This window comes from Narcine bancroftii, chromosome 2 (assembly GCF_036971445.1).
Source record: "Narcine bancroftii isolate sNarBan1 chromosome 2, sNarBan1.hap1, whole genome shotgun sequence".
In the NCBI taxonomy this organism is placed as follows: domain Eukaryota; kingdom Metazoa; phylum Chordata; class Chondrichthyes; order Torpediniformes; family Narcinidae; genus Narcine; species Narcine bancroftii.
In genome coordinates, this window is record NC_091470.1 from 141886638 (window position 1) to 141914106 (window position 27469).

Sequence of the window (27469 nt, forward strand, 5' to 3'; positions counted from 1 at the left end):
GAGAACAATGCAGTAACGGTAGTGGACATGGGGTGGCGGTGGAGCTCCACGGAGGAAAGGATGGAGAAGGGATGAGAGATTGGGGAGGGAAGGGGTGGCAGTGGTGCATTAACCAGAACCCACTCATCAGTGCCCTCTCCCAGATGTTTGCTCACTTAGAGGTAATAACTCAGGCCACCGGGTCAATTCAGCGCCTCAATCCCCTCCGAGGGCACGCGGGGCCTTCGACACGGAGACTTTAAACTCGTTAGTGCCTGCAGTCTCCATCCCGGGGAGAGATGGGCTCGGTGCTGAACCCCGGCCACACACACCCGTCCCTTCCTCCATCACTGGTGCATGAGAGCTGGACACTTCTGCATCCAATTCCTGTTCAGGAACGTTCACAGCTAATTAAATGTTCTTTCCGGGCCATATAGAAATGTGACACAGTCTGACTGACCCTCCTGCCCCACAGTCTCCCTCTCCTTTAAACCCTGACACGTCTGCGGTGCAGGGCTGGCTCCTGAAGGACTGCGTCGCCCCAATGCTGCTGAGGGTCCACAGCAGGGAGCTGGGCTTGGATGTGCTGGGAGACCACGGGGCAGATCAATGCAAACGTAGAAAATGATTCAAAAAGGAGGGGGGAGAGAGAGAGAAGGGGTGGGGGAGGAGATAAACAGACCACAGAGGGGGGGGGGGGAGACAGAAGACAAGTAACTGAAGTCAGAATGACTCTGGGCTTGAAGAACAGGCTTTGTCGCCCCCCACAAGGGGATACGGCTCCGTTCCACCCGTGACTGTGTGGCATTCCCTCAGTCCTGAAGCAGGAGCCCGTGTCCAACACTGGGGTGACCAACACTGCCCCAAGGACAAAAGGTCAATTCATCACCTCGGTTGGAACGTGATTCATGATTGTTTCCTGAAAGCCGATTCAGGAAATCTCACACCGCTTCCCGGTTCGAATGTTCATTAAGAATTCCCCCCGCCCCCAAATTGTTCCGTTTATAATCCAACATTTTTCCTCAGGACCGTGCACTTTGTTCAACCACAGCTCTGTGAACTCCACAGCAGAGCCTGGCTTTTATTACAGTCTCACACTCAGAGCAGCCCCACTAAATGCAGGTGCAGGGTTCAGGGCTGCACTGACTGCATTGATCAATCTCCAACACCCCCCCCCCCTCCCAGAAGCCCAGCGCCCCTCCCTCGCTCTTAATTATGAGAAACTATTCCGCACATCCCTTCCTCACGTCCGCTCTCTTCAGTCTTGCCCTGTTTTGATTTCACCCAGCTTTGTTGCAGTCACCCTCTCCCCCCAAGTTCCTGCCTGACGACCAGCTCCTGGTTGATGGCCCTTGAGAGACGTGTGGAGATCAACCTCTGCCCCGACCAAGCTTGTAATCGCTCGTCCTACAGGCCCTTTGCAAACAGATTTCACCATCGCTGCCCTCGCCAAATCCTCGACCACAGGGTAAATGAACCGTCCCCAACACCCTCTTTCACGCCCACACACCTCGCCGCTGCAGTGCGAGGGTCGTTTTCACCCGCAACACAACCAGATTAACTCGAAGCTGAGAGACAGCGGGAGATTGCCAGGAGGATCAAACTGGAGGATGAAGATTTGGGGTAAGGGGGAAGAGATCGAGGACCTCCCGTCAGCCAGGGAGCAGAGAACAAGGAACTCAATGCCAGAGAAAGTGCTAAGAGCAGGGTCACCGATAACTTTGTCCATACCAGCGCTTACCACCCATATATGGAGAGCTACAGAGTACAGACTAAGATCTGGGCAATGAACATGTTTCCCTGCAATACAAGTCCAAGAAAACCCTCACCCAACCCTGGCCCTCGCGCGGGAAGGAGCAGAGCTAAAGTGTGCACAGGAACCAACTCCCTGCGCTGCCCAGCCACACATCGCCCGAGTCCTCGGGCAGCAAAACGGGGCAGCAGCAAGGTCTGTGCCCCTCTTCTCCACAGTGAGATCACCCAGGTGTCACTTCCTTGACCCCTGTCAGCTGCCAGTGACCAGCTCGGGGCAGGAGAGATTGAAAGGCGTTGTCACTTTTCAATATTCACAGCATCCAAACCAAGCTGCAACTCATCGCCTACATGCCAATGTCTCAGCAGCGGGCGCGTTGTCCAGGGGTCGATGGACGGTGCCGACGGTGACTCCCATTAACGCCGACAGCCGTGTGAGCACAGCCCCACATCACCCCAGCATCTGCCCGGCATTCAGGCCCAGGAGACGATGTGTGGTAAAGACAATGAGAAGTGGACTGGGCTAAGGCTTCAACAACTCCAATCACAGCGGTGAGAGCGGGTTCTGGGCGCATAGCTCCGGTCACAGACAACACACGATCCGCTCCTTCCCTCCCCTCTCCAAAAATCCCACAAAGTTTTTTTTAAATCATTAAATTTCGACATACAGGGCGGTAACGGGTCCTTTCGGCCCACAAACCCGCGCCGCCCAGTTTACTCCCATTAACCGACACTCCGGGTACCTTTTGAACGGTGGGAGACATCCTTCCAGATATGGGGAGAAACCCAGCAGACACGGAGAGAAACCCAGGCAGACACAAGGAGAGAAACCCAGGCAGACACGGGGGGGGGGGGGGGAGGTGGGGGAACCCAGGCAGACACGGGGGAGAAACCCAGCAGACACGGGGGAGAAACCCAGCAGACACGGGGGAGAAACCCAGCAGACACGGGGGAGAAACCCAGCAGACACGAGGGGAGAAACCCAGCAGACACGAGGGGAGAAACCCAGCAGACACGGGGGGAGAAACCCAGGCAGACACGGGGGAGAAACCCGGCAGACACGGGGGGAGAAACCCAGGCAGACACGGGGGAGAAACCCAGCAGACACTGAGAGAAACCCAAGCAGACGGCGCCAGGATGGCGAAGGCTCTCAACTGGAATTTCAAATTGAAAGAAAGGCGGGTAAATGCGAGGTGTTGGAGGCAAGAGGGAAGAGTTCTGTAACGGGCAGAAGCCTTGGGAACATTCATGTGCGGAGGAATCTGGGGGGCGAGTAAACTCCAAGCTCCTCCGCTGTGGCTCGGCCAGCGAAGAAGACGAATTACAGACCTGACACTCGGTCTCGACACTGGGAAGCCATGTGCAGTTCGGTGGAACCGTGCCGGAAAGGTAGGTATTGGAGAAAATGCTCATCAGGAGGGTGGACAAACATGAACTGCTTCCTCTGGAGCTCAACAGATAGCCGAGAGTTTATAAAATCTATCCCCCAGCCACCCGCATGCCGGAAATGTCCAATATGAGGGCAATCGTTCAAGGAAAAAAGAAATTTAGGATTTTGAAAAAGATACCGACCGAGTCAGGGAGGTAATGAAAGCAGATTCATCGTGTCAGGAGTGTGTGGGTCATGGAGGGATATGGGGTAGGACAGTCTAGATTGGCATGGTGCTCAGGTAAAAGCGGCTACGCCCTGTTACACACTCCTTGTACAAGACCACGCGACTTTCAGACATTAATGTTAGGCAGATCATGGGTAAAACGAGTTAGTAACGATCAGGTTGACATGGTAAACTGATTCTCCCAGATGTATTGTTGCTTTTTAATGTGTACAACTAAGAGTGGTGTCTTCGCAGATGTATTGAGGCAGCTGACATGTTTAGAGGTTGTGGCTTATTTACTAATTTCATTTAAGGATTACATATGTTGAGGCCGACAGATGTGATAGCAGAAAGACTGCCCTCGGTTCTTGGGGAACAGGGACATCAGGGTTCAGTGCCGGACCATCAACTCCCCCACCCCCCCCCCCCCCCCCACCTGAAAGGTGGCAGGATTCGAGTGAAGATACGTGGCTGGAGAGCAATTCCAAGCACTGTGAGGAAATTCAAAACGGGTAGTTCCACACAAGGAAGTCCCACTATTTTCCATTTGTAGCTTCCAGCGGCAGAAGGTCTCCAGAGAGGCCGCCCCGTTCTCCCCATTAACTTGGGCCTCCCTCAGCTCCGAACCTGACACAAAAATCTTTAAATATCTGATGTTTAATCACTGGGTCCCAATGGAAGTAGTCGAGATGTCAGTACATCACTGCAGTTAAAACAAGATCCCCCTGTTTAAAACTAATTGGTGGAGTTACAGAGAGATGAATAATGGAACTGCTTCTCGTGAAATATGGATGACAGGCGCATCAGCTGGATCAGGGAGGATGTTCACACTTGTCCAGCCGACCTGGCCTTCCTCTGCAGCCTCCTTCCCTCCACTGGAACATACAGAATTCTTCGCCCTGCATTGAACATTCAATGTCATCGCTTTGGGGGCAACGCAGCAGTTTGAAAACCACTGAAATCAAGTGGGAAGATTTCAGCCAGTATCTGTCGGTACGTTCTCCCGGAGTCTGCCTGGGTTTTCCCCGGCGGACCCAGATTCCCTCCCAAGTTTACAGTGTATTGGACAGCACGGGCTCGGGGGCCGGAAGGGCCTGTTAGCTTGCTGTATTTTAAAATGATGGTGGGAGAGGGGCGGGGGCGGACCGGGGACTGTTGTGAGCCATTGACCCACCTGGATGTGGTGGAGGCAGTCGCCCTGCCATCCAGCCCAACATGATACGCAAAGCAAGTTACCTGCTCCAAACCCAGCTCCGTAGGGCTCGACTCACCAACTGTGGCCCCACACCCCACCCAGCACCTTCCTGAATGCGCTCGCCCACCCCTGGACGGTGCAAGGCACGGCCTCCTTCCACCTGCTCAGTGTCACACCCTGGTGCGTGACCCAGTCACGTCCCTGCCACCGTTCCGCTGCTCCACCATCCTTGGCAATCGAGGACCTGCTGGAAACACTCGGCCTGTCGCGTAAATATTTCACGTCAACGGCTTTTCATCAGATTTTATCCATGGGACTACTGACGTGAGATTGGTGGACGATGGCCAGCACGGATGCGGAGGGCCGAAGGACCGGACAGCGCAGACACCCATCTACTGACCTCTCCCCGGGCTCGGCCCGTCACTGGCACAGTGCCCTGCGGATCCTGCCGCCTCCCCAGACCCCTGCACCTCCAGCTCCGTCTGGCCATCCACGGGCTTTCCCCACAGGCGAGCCGGCCCATCCCCCTGCCTACCCCAACTGAAAGGTAGCAGCGTGGATTGGGACACCTTCTCCTCCGCCCCCCCACCCTCCACAGCCGCGGTTCCATCGACCACCCCCCCCACCCCCCTCACAGCCGCGGTTCCCATCGACCCCGCCCCTCCCCGGAGGCAACAGGAGGCCATAAAACAGCCGTCATGGGGTAAGTGGCGGCTGTTCGCAACAACAGAGCATTTAGTGACCAGCTCTGCCGGGAGAGAGAGCTGCTTTATTCCGCCTATTACATTACAGATGTAGCTAATTGCAGAGTCCACAAAGGGGCTTCTGTTCACTGATGTGCGACCTGACACCTCCTCCTCGAGGACTAACAACCCAACACTCACTTCCCCCGCCTGCAGTGGAAACCCGGCCACATTGTGAACCTCCGGGAATGGGGAGTTATTCCTGAGCCCTGGGAGTCTTCACACCACAGCCATTCGGCTCTACCATTACGAGTCTCCCTCTCGGGAAGCGAGAGCCTCTCCTTTCCTGGAAAGAGTTCCTCCCGCCCCCCGCGTTCTAATCTTTCCAGTAGCAAATAGCCGTCTTCCTCCAATAACCACTTATCGAGCTCTCTGGAAAGATAAACAGATCCGAAGCCACCGTGTAAACTGGAGCAAACAATGTGGAGGACCAGGCTTTAGTGGAAGTGGTCAACGCAGCAGAGCATCAACAGGCCAGCAGTGGAGATGCTTTCTGGTGAGACCATTGAAAGCCAGGGTGAAATAAAGGGAAATTGTCATTGCACATGGCGAGGAACTAATGAAACATCTTCCACCTGGAGTGTTAAACGGATCCCATCCCCAAAGATGCTGCCGAGTTTCCAGCATTTTCTCTTATTGAAAATGGCAGGGCAGGGTTAAGACAGTTTGAGGCTGACATCGTTCCAACTTTCATCAGGAGCAGCTTCACCAAACTAACCCAGCCTCAGCTCAGGAACTAGGTTCAATGACTGATCCCTTTGTTGGAGGGTAAGAGGGCTCAAGAGTGATTCCCAGGATGAGATTGGGGAGGATGGAACTGCTCTCTGGTGAAGACAAGGTTGAGAGGAAATTGGACAGAAGTTGACAAAACAATGAGGGGTGTGGACAGAGAGGTATTGTCATTGATGGAGGGGTCAAGGAGCTGAAGTCACAAGAACAAAGGAAATGAAGAGTGAGGACAGGAAGGCAATTTTTACCCTGCAGCTGGAATCAGGAATGCAAAGCCACAGGTGAGAGAGGCAGATTCGATCTCAACCTCAAGGGAAATGGACACGTTATGGAGTGGAAAGGTGACAGAGGGATGAGGTTAGACCTGGAGTTGGTCTGGTGGTGAGCTGGCACAGAGAGCATGGGCCAAACAATGTCCTTTTATGCTGCAATGACTATGAAGCACCTCAAGGTTAAATATGCTGTGAAAAAATAGAACAGATAGGAACAGGCCCTCCAGTCCACAATATCTGTGCCAACCCAGATGCCAATCTAAACTAAACCCTTGTGCCTGTATGTGGTCCTGGACCTGCCTGGTCACCAGTCTGTCTAAACCAATGGTTTTCAAACTATTTTTTTTCCCCCAATCACATCCCACCTCAAATAATCCCTGTGCCATAGGTGCTCTGTGATTAGTAAGGGATTGCCTAAGGGAGACGGAGCTGCTCCAGGCACCTACCAGCTGACAGATCCCTCAAATGTCCTTTAAAATTTCTTCCTCTCACCTTAAACCAATGCCCTCTAGCATTCAACATTTCTACCCTGGGGAAAAAGACCACCCTATCAATGCCTCTCAATTTTATAAATTTCTATCAGGAAAGATATCAATAAGATAGAAAGGGAGCAAAGAAGATTTACTAGGATGTTGCTGGGACTTGAGGAACTGAGTTACAGGAAAAGGTTAAACAGGTGAGGACTATTCTCTAGAGCATGGAAGAATGAGGGGAGACGATAGAGGTTTACAAAATTATAAGAGGGGTTGACAGAGTAAATGTAGATGGGCTTTTTCCACTAAGGGTAGATGAGATACAAACCAGATGACATGGGTTAAGGGTGAAAGGGGAAATGTTTAGGGGGAACTTCTTCATACAGAGAGCGGTGGGAGTGTGGAATGAGCTGCCTGTTTGAATGCACTCAATTTTAACATTTAAGAATTTGGACAGGTACATGGATGGGAGAGGTATGGATGGATATGGACTAGAAGGGCCGATGGGCTGTAACGTCCTCTGGTTCTTCCCTCAGCCTCCAATTCTCCAGTTTGACTAACTCCATCTAGCTGATCCAGACAGCACTCTTTCCAAAGTCTCCACATCCTTCATGTTATGCAGCGAGTAGCACTGCACCCAGAACACAGCTGCCACACCACTTTTCAACCTTAAACACATTGTAGACTGGCTCTGCACCTCATTTGCACGACTCCTGGGGACCCAAGGAACCACAGGCCAATCTCAGGGACCAGAGGACACCCGTGTAATTGAGATCACTCCTAATTGCTGGTAGGAGTGGATTTGCTACAATTTGAATTTCTGAGAGAGAGGGGCCAGGAATGGATCTTCTGTAGCCCTGTGAATCTCCACACCACAACCCTTCAGCTCTGCCATGTGAGAAGACTCACCCTCTGTCTCCCTCTTGGGAAACACTTTCAGCTCCAACTCCTCTGCTCATGGGGAGGACATTTTTTCCTCCCTCCTCCAATCTGAAGGACTAAATGCACTCACTATGCCAGAGGCATGGATAAACATCCCAACCCTTGCTCACAGAATAGGTCATGGTCCATAGGTTGAGCAATGGCAGTTTTCCTCTCATTGACAGGGCCTGACCACTGCTGCTACAGATATGCTGAATTTGTACATCAGCAGTTCTGTCAATTGAGCTGGAGGGAGTGGGGAAAGTCTTGGGCTGGGAAATGTGAAGGAGGAATGTGCTTGGGGGAAGCCATTGGGCTGGACAAGCAGGTTCTTTTCCCGGACTCCAGAGCTGGCTTTGCATTAACAAAGGCTGTTGACCGTGGGTGGAGAGATGGATCTAGAACCAGTGCATGGATGGCACTAACCAATTGAGGGGGTTTGGGGAGGTCTTTCTTCCCCTCCCCCGCCCCACCCCAGAGACCCATATCTCCACTCCTAGCTGGTACAAAGACTCAGACAGGCAATTGGATGTGAGAACAGAGGATTATGGGTGAGGGAAGGAAGGGTTAGATTGTTGTGGAGTAGGTTTACATGGGTCAGCACAACATTGTAGGCTGAAGGCCCTGTACAGTACTGTTCTGGAATGTTTTAACCTGCACCCAAGGTGACAGAGACTGAACAAGTAGGAAATGTTGCGCAGGCTGGTTGAGAAGTTATAACCAAGGGCACGGAACACCACACTGTGGGCTGTGTGGCCTGGCAGCTGGTGATGTCCCAACATTCCTTCACCCCCTCAGACCCACGCCTTGATCTTGACAGATTGTAGGCTATATCAATGTCTCCATGGCAGTCTGCACTGCAAGGCACACCTGCAAGCATGCACCTTTCACCTCTACTTCAGCATGTCCAGAGTAGGGCAGAGCCAACTGTGCACAACAAGATCCCACTAACAGCAACCTGCAAATGACCATGAAATGGACAAGAGGTCCTTGGTGCTGGAGAGAAATCTTGGAACACCCAAGGAAAACTAGTGGGGCACAATTGGAAGAGGATTGTTCAAAGGGAAAATGTAGGGAAGAGAGCCATTGGCAGGTCTATAATCATAGACTATTACATGCCAGGGTTTCTATCTATTTGTGGAACCTGTCTGTGAATTGATTTGCATTCCAGGACAGTGCACGAGGCCAAAGTGGTGGGAGATTGCATATGCATCAACCAGCCTGATCTGGTCCGTCAGTGTGTTATCCCCTGACTCATCATCATACACCAGTCACTCTGACACCTGCCCTGGCTGCCCACTCCCTGGTCAATGCCTCACACAAGAAACCGAAACCCACCCATTTCTCCCGAGCCATTGGTTCACTGATCTGTCTGTCATGTCACAGCCCCTTGACCACGATAATACCTGACCCACACTCTCCCACCATTTCTCCCGAGCCATTGGTTCACTGATCTGTCTGTCATGTCACAGCCCCTTGACCACGATAATACCTGACCCGCACTCTCCAAGCCTGCAGGCACCTCCTGATGCACATGAGAGGTCAGTGGCGCATCTGCCCAAACAAGGAGCTGTGGCACATGGGGAGGAACAGGCCGACCCCACAGGTTTCCACAGTGCAAATTGCATTCACTCTTTACTCCTTTCCACATCTCCACAAGGATTAGCACATCTTGGTTTGAAACTTTATAAAAAGGGAAAGCAAACATCCTGGGAATTACTTCATCCCCCAAGGAGGCAGTGAGAGGTCAGTTTAATACCTAGCCAGCAGACGTACAGGAGCTGTGCACATAACTGGACAGATATTGGGTGGGTCTGGAGATCACCAGATAATTGAGGCCATAGCAGAAAAAAAATCACCTCACTGAGTTCAACAGAAACAAAAATCATTAAAATCTGAGAAGACTATTTTGACCACTTTGCATTTCAATCTCTCAAAGATACCATCTTCTTCATCTTTTCCCAGCAGGTTGACGGGCCAAAGCAACTAACAGCCACCTCAGGTGAGACGTTGGCAAGTGACAATCGGCAGGGATGGTGACAACTTCAATCTACCACTTACTATATTCACCTCACGGGCCTCATGCATCAACTAGTGTTCCTGGGTTATTGCAGGTTGGGTCAGGGTGCTGGCGATCCATTGCATCATCCCCATACCCTGCAGCCACATTCCACAACCAATTTGTTTTTTGCCTTTTTCCTCGCGACTGCGGGATGCAGGGGTCACAGCAGACTGTGTGCCTGACTGCACTCTCTGTAACATCAACAAACCATGCAGGAGCACAAAAGCACTGAAAGGGTTGTTGAAAGGACAGTAGTCAGTGACTTGGCCTCTGGTCCTCCCCACCAATCATCTGGAGCAGTCCACTGTCTTTAACCCTTTCCACAGTACCAGCCACCCACTGCAGAGCAGGGAGAGATCCACTGCTCAGGGCACAGAAAACACCCATTCAACAGCCTATCAATTATTTACCAGCATTCTGGAATATGCTAATCACTTTGTATCATCAGCCCCCAGACCTTAAAGAGGAAACAATTTCTGTAGTTTCCCCAAAACCTGATTCTAGAAACACAAATGTAAAACAAATCAGGGAGCATGTTTAACCCAAGTACAGATGTATTTTGCATCACACCTACCTGGATCACCAGTGGTCAATGACTCACTCCTTCGCTGTCCACAGAAACCACCAAAAGCAGAAAATACACCCCCCTCCACCACACACACACACACACACAATATACAAAAAAAGGTCAATCCCATTATTGCTAAATAAACAGAAGGTCTCACATTTCACCACAACCTTCTCTAAAATGAAGCGATCAATTTTCCAACTGCTTCCCGTCCAAGAATTGTGTTGGGAGTTACTACAGTGGGTTAAAAGGAAGGGGGAACAAGTGGGGGTTGGGAAGGAATAGGAACCTGCAGGTCTCATTTGAATTCTTGGTGCCTCAGTGGCTCTCTCTGCTCAATAGCTGGGCGGTAGACATTAGCGGCTGGGCTCTGATCGCTGACGTGCAGGGCTCAGAGTGTGGAACTGGACATGTATACAGCAACGATTCTCGATGCATTATTATATATGCACCAAAACAGAACAAAACAGCTCACATGCTGCAGTTTTAAGCATTTAAAGCAGATTTAGCTCAAATCTAATTAGTGATTATGGTTACAAAATATTCTGTTCAGTTTACACATTATTTCTGATGAGAGGCAGACATTTAAATTCAATGTATTTCACAGAGAGAGAGAGCTGGCTCCGATTTTGTCAAAGAGCATCTTGGGTCATCCAGAGACGCATCCAGAATCCTTTCCCTAGCTTAGTTCCCCAAAACTACATTTCATTAATAAAATCTACAATAAATATTTAGGATTTTTTTCTAAATTGCATTACATTCCCTGACAATGCATCAACGTCACTTCCATCACCACCTCAAACAATGGTGTGTTTTAGCAGCTGTTACACAGGACCTAGTCTCTCCGTCTCCACCATAGTCGGTGGTCCTTCCCACAGCAGCTGCACCAAGTTTCACTGAGATCCTCCGCACATTCCCCTGCACCCTTGGAGATGCTGGTTGGCAGCACTGGCTTGTGGGCATCACCTCACTCTGAAAGGCTTTGGGACTCAACAGGTCAGGCAGCATTCATGGAGAGAGAAAGGGTTAGTGCACAGTTTTAGGCAGACGAACATGCACTATTCACAGAGCAGCCGGACAAAGTCAATGTCAGCAGTGCCAGTCACCCAGCATCCCCAAACCAACCAGGGTGGGGAGGGGAGCTGGCAACACCACTTTCTCAACAAGGGAGGTGCCCAAGGGCCTGGTCCCAGAAGGCAGACAAGGTTCAATTCAGCAGAAGCAGTAAAACCTATCTCCCTTCCTCCCATCATCACCACCCCAAGGTGGGGAGGGGGCAAGGAGAAAGCCCAGCTTGGGGGGGGTTCTCACCAGATCAGGTCACACAGAGCAAGGGGCAGGTCAAGCTCTATATGCCCAGCTGCCCTGGGGTTGGAGGGTGGGGGTGGGAAAAGAGATGGGTGTCTGCAGCTCCCACCTAGACCATGGCTAAACCACCTTCTCACTGAGATGGAGAAAAGAGGGGCACCTCATCAATGTGTGCAACCCAATCCTCCTGCATGCCAGATCATTACTGAGGACAAGCCAATTATGGCCAGTAAACCGATCCTGCTACAAAGCACCTTGCCTTCGCCTTCAAGCTTCAGTAAAAGGGTTGCATTACAGCCGTGCGTGCTGCTACGATTGTATATCATACCAACACAAGCCTGGGGAAGACATCAGGGTCACTAGCAAGACTGTTCCTGCCCTTTCACATCTGACCCTGTGTGGAACTCCAGTCTTGCTGCTTTCATGAAGAGATTCAGCATTTGGACATTCATCAAAGAGATATTTGTAAGCCAAGAAGATGGAGCACAAGCACCAATGTCCAGTAAAAGTTTTACAAGACACTGCAGATGCTGGAGTCTGGAGCAAAAGAAAACAAACTTAAAAGAGAAGAACAACCTGACAAGGTCAGACAAGGTGTGAAACCAGCACACCCTCATGCTGGGGCTGCACAGATTGGCACTGGGCAGGGCTGGTGATGACAGCACCTCCAGAGATGGTGTGCTGACTGGATGGGAAGCGATGGGTCATTGGTATAGGTCTTTCCAGAGCAGCCACAGCAAACTGTGCCCAAACTGTCTGTCATCAGTGACTTCCCCCAACCCTCTCACCATCCTCTCCCTGGCTCCTTGTTCCTTACTGAACTCACCTGCAGAATTCTAAAGAGTGCAGTGCTCCTCATTTCTCCCTTAGCAGGGAGAAAAGTCAGGTCATCCTCCCCTCCTCAATGCTGGGGCCTGTGCCCCAAGCTCAGGCACTTCTTCCCGACAACCCTGCACCTTCCCTTCTCCCTCCTCATCAAAAGGCACCTTTAACAGCTCTTCGTACAGCTTTAGGTCATCTAATCCAACTCCTGTGAGGCTCCATGGGAACAGCTTTGTAAGTCCTTATAGGGCCTAGAATGTCCCAGTCCCACCGATCAGCTGACCACAGCAAACCTTAAATGTCTCCATGGAAACAGTGGCCAGAGACACTGATGACAACTGACGCGCCAGCATCTGGTTCAGTAAAACACCATTTAAATGGGACTTTGAAAGTGTCAATGGGATTCCCTGAAAACACCCCAGGTTTTCCACATGATGGCAGGGCCATTGCAGGGAGCAGCAGCACACTAGCATTCCCCTAGAGGCCCAATCCTTTGTTCTAGGGTTGTTTTGGAAGGTTGTTGATGAATCTGTGGCTGTGAAGCCAGTATTATAATACTTTAGTTATGGGATCCCACAGTGCAGACGAGAATGGCAAGCTCTCCCCACACAAACTGCACAGCATTTACAATGACCATCGTTCACACCGACAAGCCCCAGGTAGATGTAAAGTACAAGACTTACAAGCGTGACCCCAGCCCACAGAACTGTCACACTCAGTGGGATAACCTTGAAATCTATCAGTTGCTCCAAACCACTTTGATGTGCAGTAAAGTGTGACTGGCAACTCTGCTTACAGCACAAGCCCACGGGTCAGTGTGATAATGGATGCAGTTCTAATTGGTTACTATAGCAACCCAACTGTGTTATTGTCATCTCTGATTCAGGCAGAGACAAGGTTCTTGGGCTCGTTTCTTTAACCTCTTGTCCAGACAGCAATGACCCAGTCTTGGCCACAGCTCAACCCAGGAATCCTTCCTGAGCCGCCAGCTGCAGGGCCAACCTACCTCCCCAGAAACCAGCCCCATGGGTCAACTGTGGCGCCAGTGCTGGGGGCTTCACTGTCTCCACGTAGACAGGCCTGGTTTCCCATGCAGAGAGATCTGCACATCTCACAATCCTCTGGCTCAATCCTACAGTGTCCGGCAGATGCCAGGCATCCCAGGAAACCCCCGTGCCTTTTCCCACCACTTCCATGGAGCTGTCACTGAATCACAGTGGCAGCACAGAGAAAACAGTGAAATCAGTCCACAGCAACTCCGTTAATTGATAAGAGACTGTCACCTTCTGCACTCCGAACCCCTCCAGGCACCTGCCCTTCAAGGGCTCATCCAAGATCATTGAGATTTCTCTTCCCCACACTGTCCAACCAGCCAGCCCTCCCTCCCCATTATGAGTGGTGTAAATCCCATTTTCCTCCCAGTCCCCTACATTAGTCCCACAACCTCATCTGGTTATCCTCATGACTGTCCTGAGGGTCAGTGCTGGTGGAGTGTCAGGAGGAGATCCCCCTGTTCACAGGCCATAGCTGGCACTGGGGCAGAGGTTGTCACGGGGCAGAGGCTAGGGTCGGTGTGACAGATGTGTTTCAGAGGTTGGAATTGGACATCTCACCCACTAGCAGGACTGTCTGTGGACAAACCCCACCAAGACCGTGACCCCACATTTACACATTAGTTAACTTAGCCTCCTCCAATGCCAGCCCCATCAACAGAAAGATTAACATTTCCTTGCACCATCCAACTTCCTCGAAGTGCGAGCCCTTTGGCTCATCATGTCCACACTAACCTAACTGCTCATCTTCAATCCCATTTGCTTGACATTTTTTCCTGTCTATTCACCTGCCTGTCTACCATCTCTTAAACATGCAGATGGTGTCCGATTCCAGTACCTCCTCTGGCAGAGAGGTTTAGTGTGGTTGACATCCAAAAAAAAAACTGAAGATCTTCCATAGGAAGCACAGAGCCCATCTCTCTATCTTAGCCTTGTGTGTAAATCTACATACTTCTATCAGGAACGTGAAGGAGCTTATCCAATCTCTCCCTGTTACTGAAGTCCAATCCAGGAAACACTTTCAATCTCCTCTGCACCAACATCAATACAAACATATCCCTCCAACAGTGCAGAGCATGGAACTGGACACTGCACTCATGGGACAGCCCAACCAGCTGTGTAAAAGTTGCAGCACAAAGTCCCAATGGGAATGGTTAATGACCAGTCTACGAGGGCAGATATGCTTTCATCACCCTTTCTCTTTCAGGGAATAACCAAATTCTGGCCTTGGAAAACACACTAGGATAATGGAGGAGGAATTTCAGGACAAGAATGGATTACAGAAGATCTTCCACTCCACTATGCAGTGATCAGAGTAGATCCTGGGCCCATCCTTTCCCACCACAACCCACATTGATTTATTCTCTCTCTTAAAATGCACTGGGTTCAAGCTGAATTGACAGCAAATGACAGTCAGAGAGTCCTATCCCTTGCCCTATCATGTTCATTACAACAACTTCCAGAACTAGAACAAAAGGCATCAGTTTGGAAGGTCAAACGAAGGCAAAGTACCTTAACCATGTGGAAGAGCAGAGGGACCAAATCCACACATCTCTCAAGGTTGCTGTGCAGTTTGATAGGGTGGTTAAGAAGGCTTGTGGTATGCTGGCCTTCATTAGTCAGGGGATTGAGTTCAAGAGTCGAGAGGTAACTTTGCAGCTCTATAAACTCTGGTGAGACCACACTTGGAACATGGTGTTCAATTCTGGTCACCTCATTACAGGAACAATGTGGAAGATATGGAGAGGGTACAGAGGAGATTTACCAGGATGTTGCCTGGATTGAAAAATGTGTCTGATGAGACAACATTAACAGAGTTAGGATTTTTCTCTTTGGAGCAAAGAAGAATGAGAGGGGACTTAATGAAGGTCAACAAGATTCGAGAGGCAATAGATAGGGTTTACAGCCAGCCTCTTTTTCCTGGGGAGAGTAGCAAACACCAGAGGAGATGTATACAAGGTGAGGGGAGAGAGGTTTTGGGGACTCATCAGGGATAAAATTTTTCATCCCACATCGAGTGGTGGGTGCCTGGAATGCATTGCCAGGGGTAGTGGTGGAGGCTGGTTCAATGGGAACATTTGAAAGACTCCAAAACAGGCACATGGATGTAGGAAAAATAGAGGGTTATGGGTGTGTGGTACGGAAGATTTAGGTTGTTGTAATTTATATAGGTAGGCACAATATTGTGGGCTGAAGGGCCTGTACTGTGCTGTTATGTACTATGTTCAAATTTATTTGTCATCCGATTACACCAATACAACCTGTAAAACAGTATTCGAGTAAACCTTTTCTCCACAGATGCTCACTGATTCAATGAGCCCACTAACACTGTCGATCCCCAGGGAGAAACAACAGCATTAAGGATGAATACTTTAAGTGGCTACCCTAATGGAGATATCATCTGAGGACAAGATCACGTCAGGCCCATTGCTGAGAACATTCTGGTAAAACTTTGCTTTGATACCAAATACATTCAAATCACAACTTCCAATCTGACAGCACGGATCAGAGGATAACAAGCAGATGTGACAGTCGCTAGAACAACACACCCTTACCACCTCCTCCCCACTGCCTCCCAGAGCTTGGGGGGGGTAACGGCTGCTCCCCCCTCCCCACCCACTGCTGCTGGCTTCCATCTTGGTGCCTTCATATGCAGCTTTGTTGAAGCCATTTGTCTCAATCCATTGACATCTCTCTGCAAGCTGGATGCATTCATCCATAGTTCTCCCAATGTTGCTCATTTCCCAAGTGGCTGGGACTTGGAGATATGATCCTCCATTCCAGCCATCCTCCGCAAATCTACAAATACACTGAGTAATGGAGGGTCAAGCTCTGATAAGAGCTAGGCGGCAATTCCCATCCCCTTGGTGTGTCCAGAAACATCACTGTCCTTGGAACTGGCATGGTAATGTCCGGAGAAAGTTACTTCTGCACACCCTGGAAATGGCCTTGAACAGTTTGTGTCATAGACCTGTCACAAGTCACCCTGGTGACAGGAGCACTCAGGATGCATTCAAGAACAAATTCCCTGGACTGCCACACACCAAATGATAAAAACACCAGAAACAACTGTCATAACAAGTCAAGGCAAAGCAGAAGTGCTCAGCATTTCACACAACAACAAACCTTCATGGTTTCAGTGCCTCCTGGATGGGGTGAGTACATTTTCACACACATAGCCAAATAGCCATGGAAAAGGTAGAACATAACTGCCTCTTAATCAACCATCAACTACAACCACAATACCCTGAGAAAAATCAACCACCATGGAATTCCCAGACAATGCAGTAAGTAGAGAGTACAGGACTAACTCCCACCCACAGGATAATGCTGGGAGACCACTCACCCCAGAGGACCCTGGTCATTACCCAAATACAGTTTGTGCACCAAAAGCTCCCAGTGATTGAAGGGTAAATATTGATCAGGAAATGGAGACAATACCTCTTTGCTCTTGAAATAAAACTGGAGAATTGCTTCCTGCCTCACCAGGGGGCCATGGCTTTGTAGTGTCAAAAATGAGGCAGCCACTCCACGAAAAACCCCTTCCTCTCCACCTGTGGACTCTCCTGAGCAACAAACACCCCCTCCTCTCTGGTTTATACCAGACCAACGCACAGAGCCCAGCATATTCTGGAGAAAGAACAAGAAATACCCACACAATCCACTAAGTTATTCCTGCCGAGGCATTAACTGACTATATTTAATCTAAATAAAGCAAGTGTCTCTCTGATGAAATACTGAATGTTTACAATGAGTTGAACACGGTTTGAAATGCAAGGATTCTAGGTAAGTGTAGTTTTCTGGCTGAATTCTCTACATCAGCAAAGAACACACGACCAACTGTTGCCCAAAGGTGGCCTGAAAAATGGCAAGAGGAAACAACGCATCACGTCCTCTCGCAGGGAACAGAAGGTGCCCCAAAGAGACTCGTCCATTCATTGGGCCTAGCCAGCCCATGCCTGCAGGCGAGAAGACATAGAATCAGATCCTACTCCACGCCAGAAAGCCCCCAATGGGCCAAATGGTCTCCATTTAGTTCTCATTCCTAGCCAGCAAGTGGCAGTGTTGGCAAGGCCCAGACTGCTTCATTGCTGAGGGGTCTGAACCCAGACATTTCTTCCCAACCCCCTCCCCCCACCCCTAGAAGGGCAGCAGTGAATGGTTCAGATTTAAAAATACTTGGGCAATTCATACAACATGGTAACAGGCCCTTCTGGACCACAAACCCATGCTGGCCAAACACCCAAATTAACCTACAACCGCAGTACATTTTTGAAGAAACCAACAAAGACATGTGGAGAACATACAAACTCCTTATGGGCAACAACAGATTTGAACCAGGTCACTGGAAGTGCAATAGCGTTGCGCTAACTGCGGCACCCCTACAGATGTGTTGTCCAGGCTCTGATTACTGCTGCATGCACTTCCACAAAACATCTGGTCCTGAGAGCTCAGGACAAAGTCAGGGACAACTACACACCTTCTGTTTTCGAATCAAAAATACAATTAGCCACATGGCCCTGCAGCAACAATTAGACATTTCCAATTCATCAGCCAGAACCCTCACTTCCTTTAGAAATATTTTAACCCCAACCAAAAAATTATTCCTTTCAACCTCCAAATAGCAACCGACACAGGGAGGGGCATTGACACTGCATTTGTCAAGGGAATGGTGTAACAGGGAGTAGCACAACATTGCAGGAGATAAATTTACAATCCAAACAAGTTTTGTTGTAACTGTACGCAGATTGATGCGATACTTGGAGTCTTTCTCAACAGCACAGAAACCAGAGCACTTGCTGTTTGCTTCCTAACTTCTCCGCTTCATCCATCAAGGGGACAGAAGGGAGACAGCAGCCTGAATGTCAACCCTCGAGATCTCATCCTCAAATAGACCCAGTTAGAACACATCTGATAATAAGGAGACATTGTCACACATTGTACAATGTCCAAATGTGCCAAAATTCTTACTTGCTGCAGCTGAACATGCCCTTGGTTAAAAAAAATAATAGCATACTTAATTGAATTAAAGACAATAAATACTAAAAATTAAATATTCTCAGTTACAATTGTGCAAAAAAAGTGACTTTGCAACAGCACAGACAGTCCTCTAACAAGCTGTGGGAAATTTCTAAGCAATTTAGGGATCACACCAGCTCTGATCTCCTCTTCCCAACATTTCCAGAAATCTGCCAGAGACTTCGAGACATTCCAGCCTGTAGTGGTCACACCGACCAAACTCTGGTCGGACTCTGGATGCCTACTCACTGAGCCATCCCGAACGGTGGGCTCCCAGGGCTTATCTGCTCATGACATTGCAGCAAGAACATTTGAGCCATTGTTCTGCACATCACCTCTCCTCTCCACAGGCTAGACACAGGGAGGTTGTCAACTCACTGAGGAGGGCAAAGTCCTTTAGGAGTGAGACCTGGAAACATTTCCAGAGAGTGGATAATCTTTGAAATCAGATCAAATTGAGATGACAGTCATATTGGTCAAAATAAATGGTGGAGCAAGTCGATGGACAGTGGCCTGTCATCTATGCAGTATTCTCTATCCCAGAGAACTGTGCAGGCTCAGTCACTAACAGATCTCCAAGTTCCAGTCATAAGATAGGGAAGGTGTGAAAGATTAGCCCTAATCTTATGGAAGAGTGGATCAGGCTAGAAGGCCCGAGTGGCCTTCTGTCACGTTCTGTACATTCAACTACACAGAGATGGAGTTTCTGTAACTATTTACATATTCCTTTCACGAGGGGCCAAAGGTCTTTGCAGCCAATGGGCTTCTTCTGAGGATGTGCAGGTAATATGGTGGACAAATACGCAGCAAGTTTCCAGAGGGCAGTGACAGCTCGAGGATCACCTTCTGTGATTCCAATGATGGTCCCAGATGCCAGAGTCTTTCCTCCACCCCGTACAGAATCAATCAACACAGAAATAAGTCACTGACCCTCAATGCCCATACCAAAAGAACCATATCCCAAAGGCAATAGAACTGCTTTTATCTCTGCAAGGATGCATACCAGTGGTGAGGTCAGCATCTTATGTCCATCCCCAACTGTCCTGCAGAAGGTAAGGAGGTGTTGCCTTATTGACATGCAGCAGTGCTTTTGGTGAAGGTAGCTCAGAGCTGTGTGAGGGAGTGACTGGGGGAAGCTGCTCTCACATGGTAGAGGTTGCTCAGCTTATGTAAGAGTTGCACCAACAACCAAAGCCTGGACAGAGATCATAATGCTCATTCAGTACCAATGGGCAACATCTGCCTCAATGACACACACCCCAAGATCAGCATCAAGGTATCAGACACTCCATCAAGCTCCATAAGGAGTTTGCACGTTCTCCCCATGTCTGCATGTTCTTTCCCTGGATGCTCTGGTTTCCTCCTACCTTTTGTTAATTTATGGGTTTAAATGGTTGGAATTGGCATAATGCCGTAAACAAAATTTAAAAAAAACACAAGTCCTCCTCCACTGACTTGAAGGCAGTAGCTTGGAAACAAAAGCATTCAGCACCCACTTGAGGTCTTTGACCCTCCAAGACAAGCAGACTTCCCGCTGAGCTACATTCCCAAGGTGGTTAACATGGCTTGCATTTCACCTGTGCCTGGTGTGTCCCTGCTACTCAGACACTCCACACCCTCACTGAACAAGATGCGCAATATTTCACAAATAGTCCAAATGAGCACTCCCAAACAAAAGCAAACTGTTTAACACACTTTTTGGAAATGGGATGAAATGGAACCAAATATCCTTTCATTGTTAAATTAATTAATACAACTTGACAGTCATAATTAGCAAACGGATTGATAAAAGAAAATCCTTCCTCCTTCTTGGCCAAAAGGATAAAATACCTCTGCAATGAAATGCAAGAAGCTGGGTGCAAACCAAGTGAGCAGTCTCCCACTGGATAGCTGCCAAAGAAAAATAAAACCTAACCTCGCGTGGCTGCAAGAATCAGGATAACACTTGAGCTGCTAAAAGCTTTGTCCATTTAAATCGGGAAACAAAGCATTAATTAAGCAGCATGAAGTCAGCTGTCCGACTCCATGAAGGCGTCAGCACCAGACCAACACTTGTGCATCACGGCCAAAAAATAATGTTGTCAGACAGATTTCAGATTCTTTGTCCTGTTTCTCGTGTAAATAGTTGCATTGTTCAGCTGCAATAAACTGAGAAACAAGTCCTTTCAGTAGCCAGAGATCCTGCCTTGGTGGCAGATAACTTGCCTTTGGAGGTCAAACACCATCTTTGTTCATTTACATAAACGTGTCAGTGTAGGTAATTACTCTGTCACCGATACCTTTTCCACAATCGTCACGTTTCAATATCACTCATTTGGAGAAGTGCCGTCATTTAAAGCAACATTTCCCAGAGAATCAGTTTCCTCTACAGCAGGGACTCAGCTGTGTGCCACCATTTAACCAGGGTACAGTTCAACCAGGCTCTGATGAGTGACAGGGTCACCAGCCAGGGGTCAAGGCAAACGACTGCCGCAGAGCTTCAAAATAAATTTATTATCTCATGTACTGAGATGCAGTGCGGGGGGGGGGGGGGGGGGGTGCTATCCAGGCAAGTCAACTTCTTCATAACACAACAGGTAGTGCAAAACAGAATCAGTAACAATACATCAGTATAGTGCATAGTGTTAAAAAGTTAAGCATCTTTTGTTAAAGGGCGGAGTGTTCAAGAGCTTGAGCAGCAGGAAGAGTTTGCAGGGGACAGAGGTGGGGTAGGACAAGAGTAAGGAGTGGGGTACAGGGTGGTATCCTCCCAATGAATTGGTGCATGAGGTGGAGGAATAGAGAAAGAGGCAGGAGCATCAAATAACCAAGCCCACTTCCCAAACCCTTTCCAGAACACAGGGCAGGTCTGGCATGCCATCACACCTCCTCACCCCTACAGAGCCATCAGACAGATTTCATCTTCAATTCTAGTGGACAGGGAAAATTTAGTTATCCAAGACAAATTGAAACTGGTAATTGACTGGAATAGGCAGGAACTTCACTCACATTCTTTCCTAAATGACTCCCAGAGAATCACCATCTCAGTTGCAAATACAAATGATGGGCAAGTACTTTCTTAATTCAGAATGAACCATCATTGGAATAAGGCAGCCCATTACTGTGGTATCAAGACCACACCCCAGATCCAAATTCCACACCCCCCCCCCCTCCCCACTGGAGAAAGAACCCAAAACAAGAAGGCACAGATTTAAGGTGCAAGGGGAAGGATTTACTAAGGGACCAGAGGGCCACCTTCTTCACACAGAGGAGTGGTGGGTATATGGAACGAGCTACCAGAGAACATGGTGCAGGTGGATACATTTGTAATGTTACAAAGACATTTTGACAGGTATTTGGACAGGAAAAGCAGGAGGTGATTGCAGGTGAGTGGGATTACCTTAAGCTAGCACAGACAGGATGGGCTGAAGGATCTGTTTCCTTGCTGCAGAAGCTGATGCAAATGTTGTACCAGTGCTGTGGTTTCAGTGGGTAGCGGAGCAGAGAGTAAAGTTCCCAGTGACCCATCCTGTGTGACAATGAGCAAGAACCTTGATAACCAGTGGTGAGCTCCAACCCAACATCCACATCATGCACTCTTCCACCAGAGCCACTGACAGGAACCCCAGTAAATCTGGGTTGCCAGGTGTGGTTATCAATCTCGAGACACCCCACCGCATCCCCAATAAAGAATAAATGGGAATCTTAGCCCCACCCCTGGACTGACCCACAGTTCCACAGAATCAGAGGTCAAAAAGCATTTGCCTTTTTAGCTGTCTTAACATCAAGGTCTGAAGGTCCACTCTCTCACTGTTGATCCAACATCACTTGGAGTCAATCTCATCTTGTTACTTGAGCTTCCATATAACCTGGGCCCAAGCCCCTTGGGTTTAGTTTAAAGCTCAGTGTTAGTGAACTGCACCTCAATGGGTTACCCTTTCACCTGCAAGTCAAAGGTCATGGGTTCATCCTACTCCGCACACTCAACTGCAATAATCTAGGCCGACACGCCAGTTGAGGAACCATCTTCCAGATGAGCCATTAAATTCTCATCTGTTCTCGCATGTGGCTGCAAAAGACCAGATAATTGTACAAGAAATCAGTGGTGTCTCCTGCAGAGTGCTGGGACATTAGTTATCCTCAATTGCTCTCAAACACATCTAGCGTGGTCATAGCTCTCCTCCTGGAGAATGCCAGTTACAATTCCTACACTCTCAGTGACCAGTGTCACTCTGGCCACCGAAAGGAAAAGATGTGAAAGGTGCTACTGAAGTGCAAGCCTTTCACTTCAGTGCCTTTCAAAGAGGACACATACAGAAATAGCTTGTGGGTCTGGACCAACTGCAGAATGATACAAGGATAAATGGTCCAAGTTTAATGTGGTTACAGCAGTCATGTCTGCAGCACTGTGTCACAGCTTCGTTTCCCAAGACGTGAATGTTACAGACTATCATCAGTTTTGAAAATGTTCTAAAGGAGCAATGAAATGGAACAGAATTCAATATCACCCTCCTGTTACTGAAATCACAGCCAAAAGCATCTAGCAACTATTCATCACTTCAAACCAGGATCACAACTTTACCCAACTTCACAAGGATTCACTCCTTGCACCATCCAGACATGCTGGCCCATAGGGAGTACCACAAGAGAGAGGCTCCTAGCACACCTCCCAATCAAACTATGCTCACCTTCCAGAAGAACAGGCATGTCAGGTGCACAGGAACCCTTTGACATAGATCCATATCAACCCGAGTTGGACAGACATCAGCGCCCTTCCCCACTGCATCCAAGTCCTAGAACTCCCACCCCTCAGCACAGACAGAGCACCTTCAGCACACAGGTTGTAGCTCAGCCTTCGCTTCAAGGACAGTTATGACTAGGCAATGTTGACTTTGTCTGCAGCGCCCATAACACATGTATGAACAGGAACAAAAACCTCACTCAGTAATCTGGATTGTGCGCAGAGGAGATGCAAGTGCCCAGCAACCATATTTGGGCTTGGCTTGGAAAATAAGATCAGGAGGAGGCTACTCAGGCCCTCAAACCATTCAATGTAATCACAGTAAATCTGCCCCAGGCCTCAACGCCTCATGCACCAGTTGCCACAGCTCTCAACTTTTTAAATATCCACAATGATCTAGGCTCCACAACCAGCAGGGGCAGAGAATTACATAGATTCACCTGTGTGCAGGGGGAAACTCCTAGAGACCTCAGTTTTAAATGCCCATCCCTCATCTTATAACCACATCAAGACTCCCACTGGTGATAGCGGTCACTGCAAAATCAGTTGACGCTTGCGAGTGGATTCGCAAATCCAAATGGAGAGGGGAGATGTGGTTGTCCGACAAGGGATAAAGGACAACTCAGGAGGTGAAGGGGAGATTGGGGATAAATAAGATAGAAATAGGAGAATAAGGAAAATGTTAGATGTTGTAGGAATGTTGTCTTATAAAGAGTTGAAAATAAGAAAACAGAAATGGAAAAGGAGGAAAGGTAATGATGGAAAAACGGAAAGAGAAGATAAACAAAATATAAAAGGGCTACGCTGAACTATATGTCTTTAAATATTAATGGAATACATAACCAAATTAAAAGGAAGAAACTACCAAATTTAAATGAATAAATGTATTCCATTAGAAAAAATAACATATTGGTTAAGAAATAATATTGAAATATTCGAACAAGTATAGGAGCCTTACATTAAATACAATAGCGAAAACCTACCGGGGACAAACATTACCTAAGTTGATGGAAGGAGAAGGAAAGAAAAGAATGGACTCAGTAGAATTTCTGGTGTAATTTTGTTGAATGACAACATTGTCTGACTGGCTTAATGCAACCTAGATTGTATACCTAAAATGGATGAGAGGGGGGGGTGGGGGGGTGGTTTGGGAGGAAAGGGGGGGGGGGAGAAAAAGTCACTGTATATGTGTGAAAAAGAAATAGTGTATATCATGGCTAATGTGATTTATGGTGTGAAAAATAAAAAAATTAAAAAAAAAAAAAAGACTCCCACTGGTGGAAACATTGGTATCTACCCAACCGTGCTCCCTTAGAATTTCTGATTCAAAGATATAGGTTTTTAAAAATGCACAATTCTCCCGAGCAGCACGTGCTTCAGGAGGAGAGGTATTGGTTTACAATACACATGCAACACAGCCAACTCACATCTGGGTCTTGTGAACATCCACACAGCCTGCTGGAATCCAACATGCAACTTTGCTTCTGAACATCGTTCAAACAAATCCCTTGGTCTCGGTAAAAATCCCTGCAAGAAACCAGAATTAAATTGTACTCAGCAATACATTTCAATGCACAGCGAGTTTAACTCATTCAATCTTGAATCAAGGTTAACTGCTCACTTGTGTTTTATAGGTTTACACACCTTCATCTGCCCATGCTTGGCTCATTTCTGTTGTTGCTTCTCAAGTAAATTTAATCTCAGCACAAAAGCATGACACTGCTGTGTGATACTGCAGAGAGTAGCTTCACACTTGGTGACGTCGAGGATCGAGCGCTAGATTACAAGTGCTTCCACAGAGCTCTGGTTGGGCAAAGCACTGTTTACAGTTTAAGAAACAAGACAACAAATGCCACTTTGTGCATTAGTGTGAAGAATAGCTTGAGCACCTTAACGCATTGCGCCAACCCAGACAAGCCGGAACCACACACCAGTGACCACTGGCTCCATATGCAGTGTTGGCAGAAAATCATGGCGGGGAGCACCTTTTGCCAAACTCCCACAACAGTGCCATGGAGGACATGATGCAAATTTGGGGTCATCAACTCATTCCTCCAACATCAGGAAACCCATCGCAAGGCATTCCCATACCCACCCAACATGTGCACCACCCTCTACAAACTGCAGATCTGGCTCACAAAATACCAAGTACAGGGAGGTTCTTCTGCAAGCACACTGACAGGTCATCTCTAACATTCATCCAGCCATGTAAAGGCTACAATTTGGACACTTAGGATTAGAATGAAAAAATTAATTAGTCCAAGGGCACAAGAGCACGGATGTGGGGCACATTTAGGAGCCTGTTGGTGCACTTTCTCCCCAATGGGAGGAGGGAGAGAATCTGTCTGGGGTGTGGTGAGTCCTCTGCCCCTACTGCTCTGAGTAGATACATGTCAAATTAATCCTTCCAAATCCCAGCACAGGCTGGTGTCTCCTCCATTGAATCAAAGGTCTGAGCAACTCAGAAGCAAAAATTGAAGACCGAAACCAATGATTCAGCTTCACTGGAGCCAAGAACTGACAGAGCACAGGATAAAAAGCCTATTCACAATACAAAGAGCCTTCAGTGCCCCAATGTGTCCCCCTCCAATTATTTACAGGCCTTCCCCAGCAGTCTCAGCCCCTCAATGTCCAGTAACAGAAGGATTTCCTTCTCTGTTGAGCTCTTGCATTGGCTGTGCCAAACCTCAGTGTGTACTCCTGCAGCCTGGAATGTGCCAGTCAGCAGCATTCCCACACCAACGTCTCCCTGTGCTGGAAAACCAACACGATTTGGGCAGATCAAAGTGCATTCTTTCACTGGGTTGATGTTCTTCCAGCAGTTCCAAATGTCTGACTCTATGTCTCCAACCACCCCCCCCCCACCCCCGCCACCCCGGAACAGCCTGTAAATCGGAGAGTCCTCTGTCACGTTGCTGCTGGGGATAAACCTTCTCCACACACTTAGGTGTGTGACTGTCTCCACTCCACCGCAGTCATCTCAGGGACAACATGCATGTGAATGCTATTCCTTTCTGGAACTGTTCCTCTCAGGCCAGGTCCTGGTGCTTGCTGGTGAATTCTGACCTCAAGGTATCTTGTCACCTGACCTGGACAAGTCTGCTCGGGGAATCACCCCACAGTACCCATTGAGTCCTTGATTCTGAGTGTCTGCAGCATGTTCCATGCTGACAAGGTCCACTTCAACATAGCCAATCAACATTAATACCCAACCTATTCCAAACTGACAGCTCCCTCTTCTCACTGAGGATTCAGTTAGGATACTGCCTTAAACTTTCAAGTAAATTTTGTAATGTGTAAATACTTCTTCCTGCCTATTGAGTACGACTACCGTGCATTAGCGCCTGGTCCTTTATCCAATGGGGAGACTGGGTCACAGATGATTCAGTACATGATAAGCCTTAAAAATCCTGGGAACAATACTTTGAATTAATACATTCAAGAAGGAATTTCCATGCCAACAGCCAGAAGTGGGCAATATTTTGTCCCATGTACTTTGAAGAACAGATTTCACAGCAAGAATATTGTATTATTTTGTAAAAGAGGACCCGTGGTTCTATAATCCAATGGCATGCTATTGGAGAGTGCTCCAGGCCTCATTCTAACCCCAAGGATAGATTATCCTGGGATGACCAAGAGATCCATTTGCATGACTAAAATCTCAGTTTTACCTCAATGCAAGTATGAACATTTATATATCCTTTGATATTTTATCCTTTTCTTGCATTTATGGTGATTTAAATTGTTAGTATTACAATTGGTGGATTTGATGTTCCCAGAATTTTGCAAGGATGAATCATTGCTACCCAAATTGCCATTACAAAGTGCACACTCCTTAAAAGGACCTGCCACAGTGGGGTTTGAACCCACATCACCAACCATCTGCCTTCATATCTTCCTTTGCATTGTTCATTTTAAAATAGGAAGTGACTTGAGCAATGTTCCAATGAAGCACCTTGGAAGGAAACTTGATAAAGCATTCTTTAAACATCCCAAAGCAACCAACTGGCAGCCAGTAAATTCAGCCAGTGGCAAGGGAATTAAGTGTTCTCTTGGGAATACTTGCTTATCGATAGGACTCAGGTCTGTCACAGACCATTAGAGATGAATTGATTGGGTCAGACACAACCCAATTATTACTGCAGCACTGGATCGTCTGATGGAGCCAAAGCTCTAGGATCGTGAACATAACCGAGAAACAAAGAGGGAGACAGCAGAGGGCAACAAGACAGTGACCATATGGGAGGCCTATTTCCCTC

The 27469-nt window shown here is 48.2% G+C and overlaps 1 protein-coding gene across 8 annotated transcripts in view; it reads right to left on the reverse strand.

Moving 5' to 3' along the window:
* The window catches only part of LOC138754277 (polyhomeotic-like protein 2), a 227968-nt gene that overhangs the window by 68297 nt on the left and 132202 nt on the right, over positions 1-27469 (reverse strand). For 7 of the 8 annotated variants that reach the window (XM_069918298.1, XM_069918297.1, XM_069918296.1 and 4 more), the window contains one exon: positions 24638-24737. The gene's annotated coding sequence lies outside the window, so the exon portion shown is untranslated. Of the gene's footprint in view, positions 1-13102; positions 13208-24637; positions 24738-27469 lie in introns of those variants that run through there. The other variant, XM_069918294.1, reaches the window with a different exon arrangement.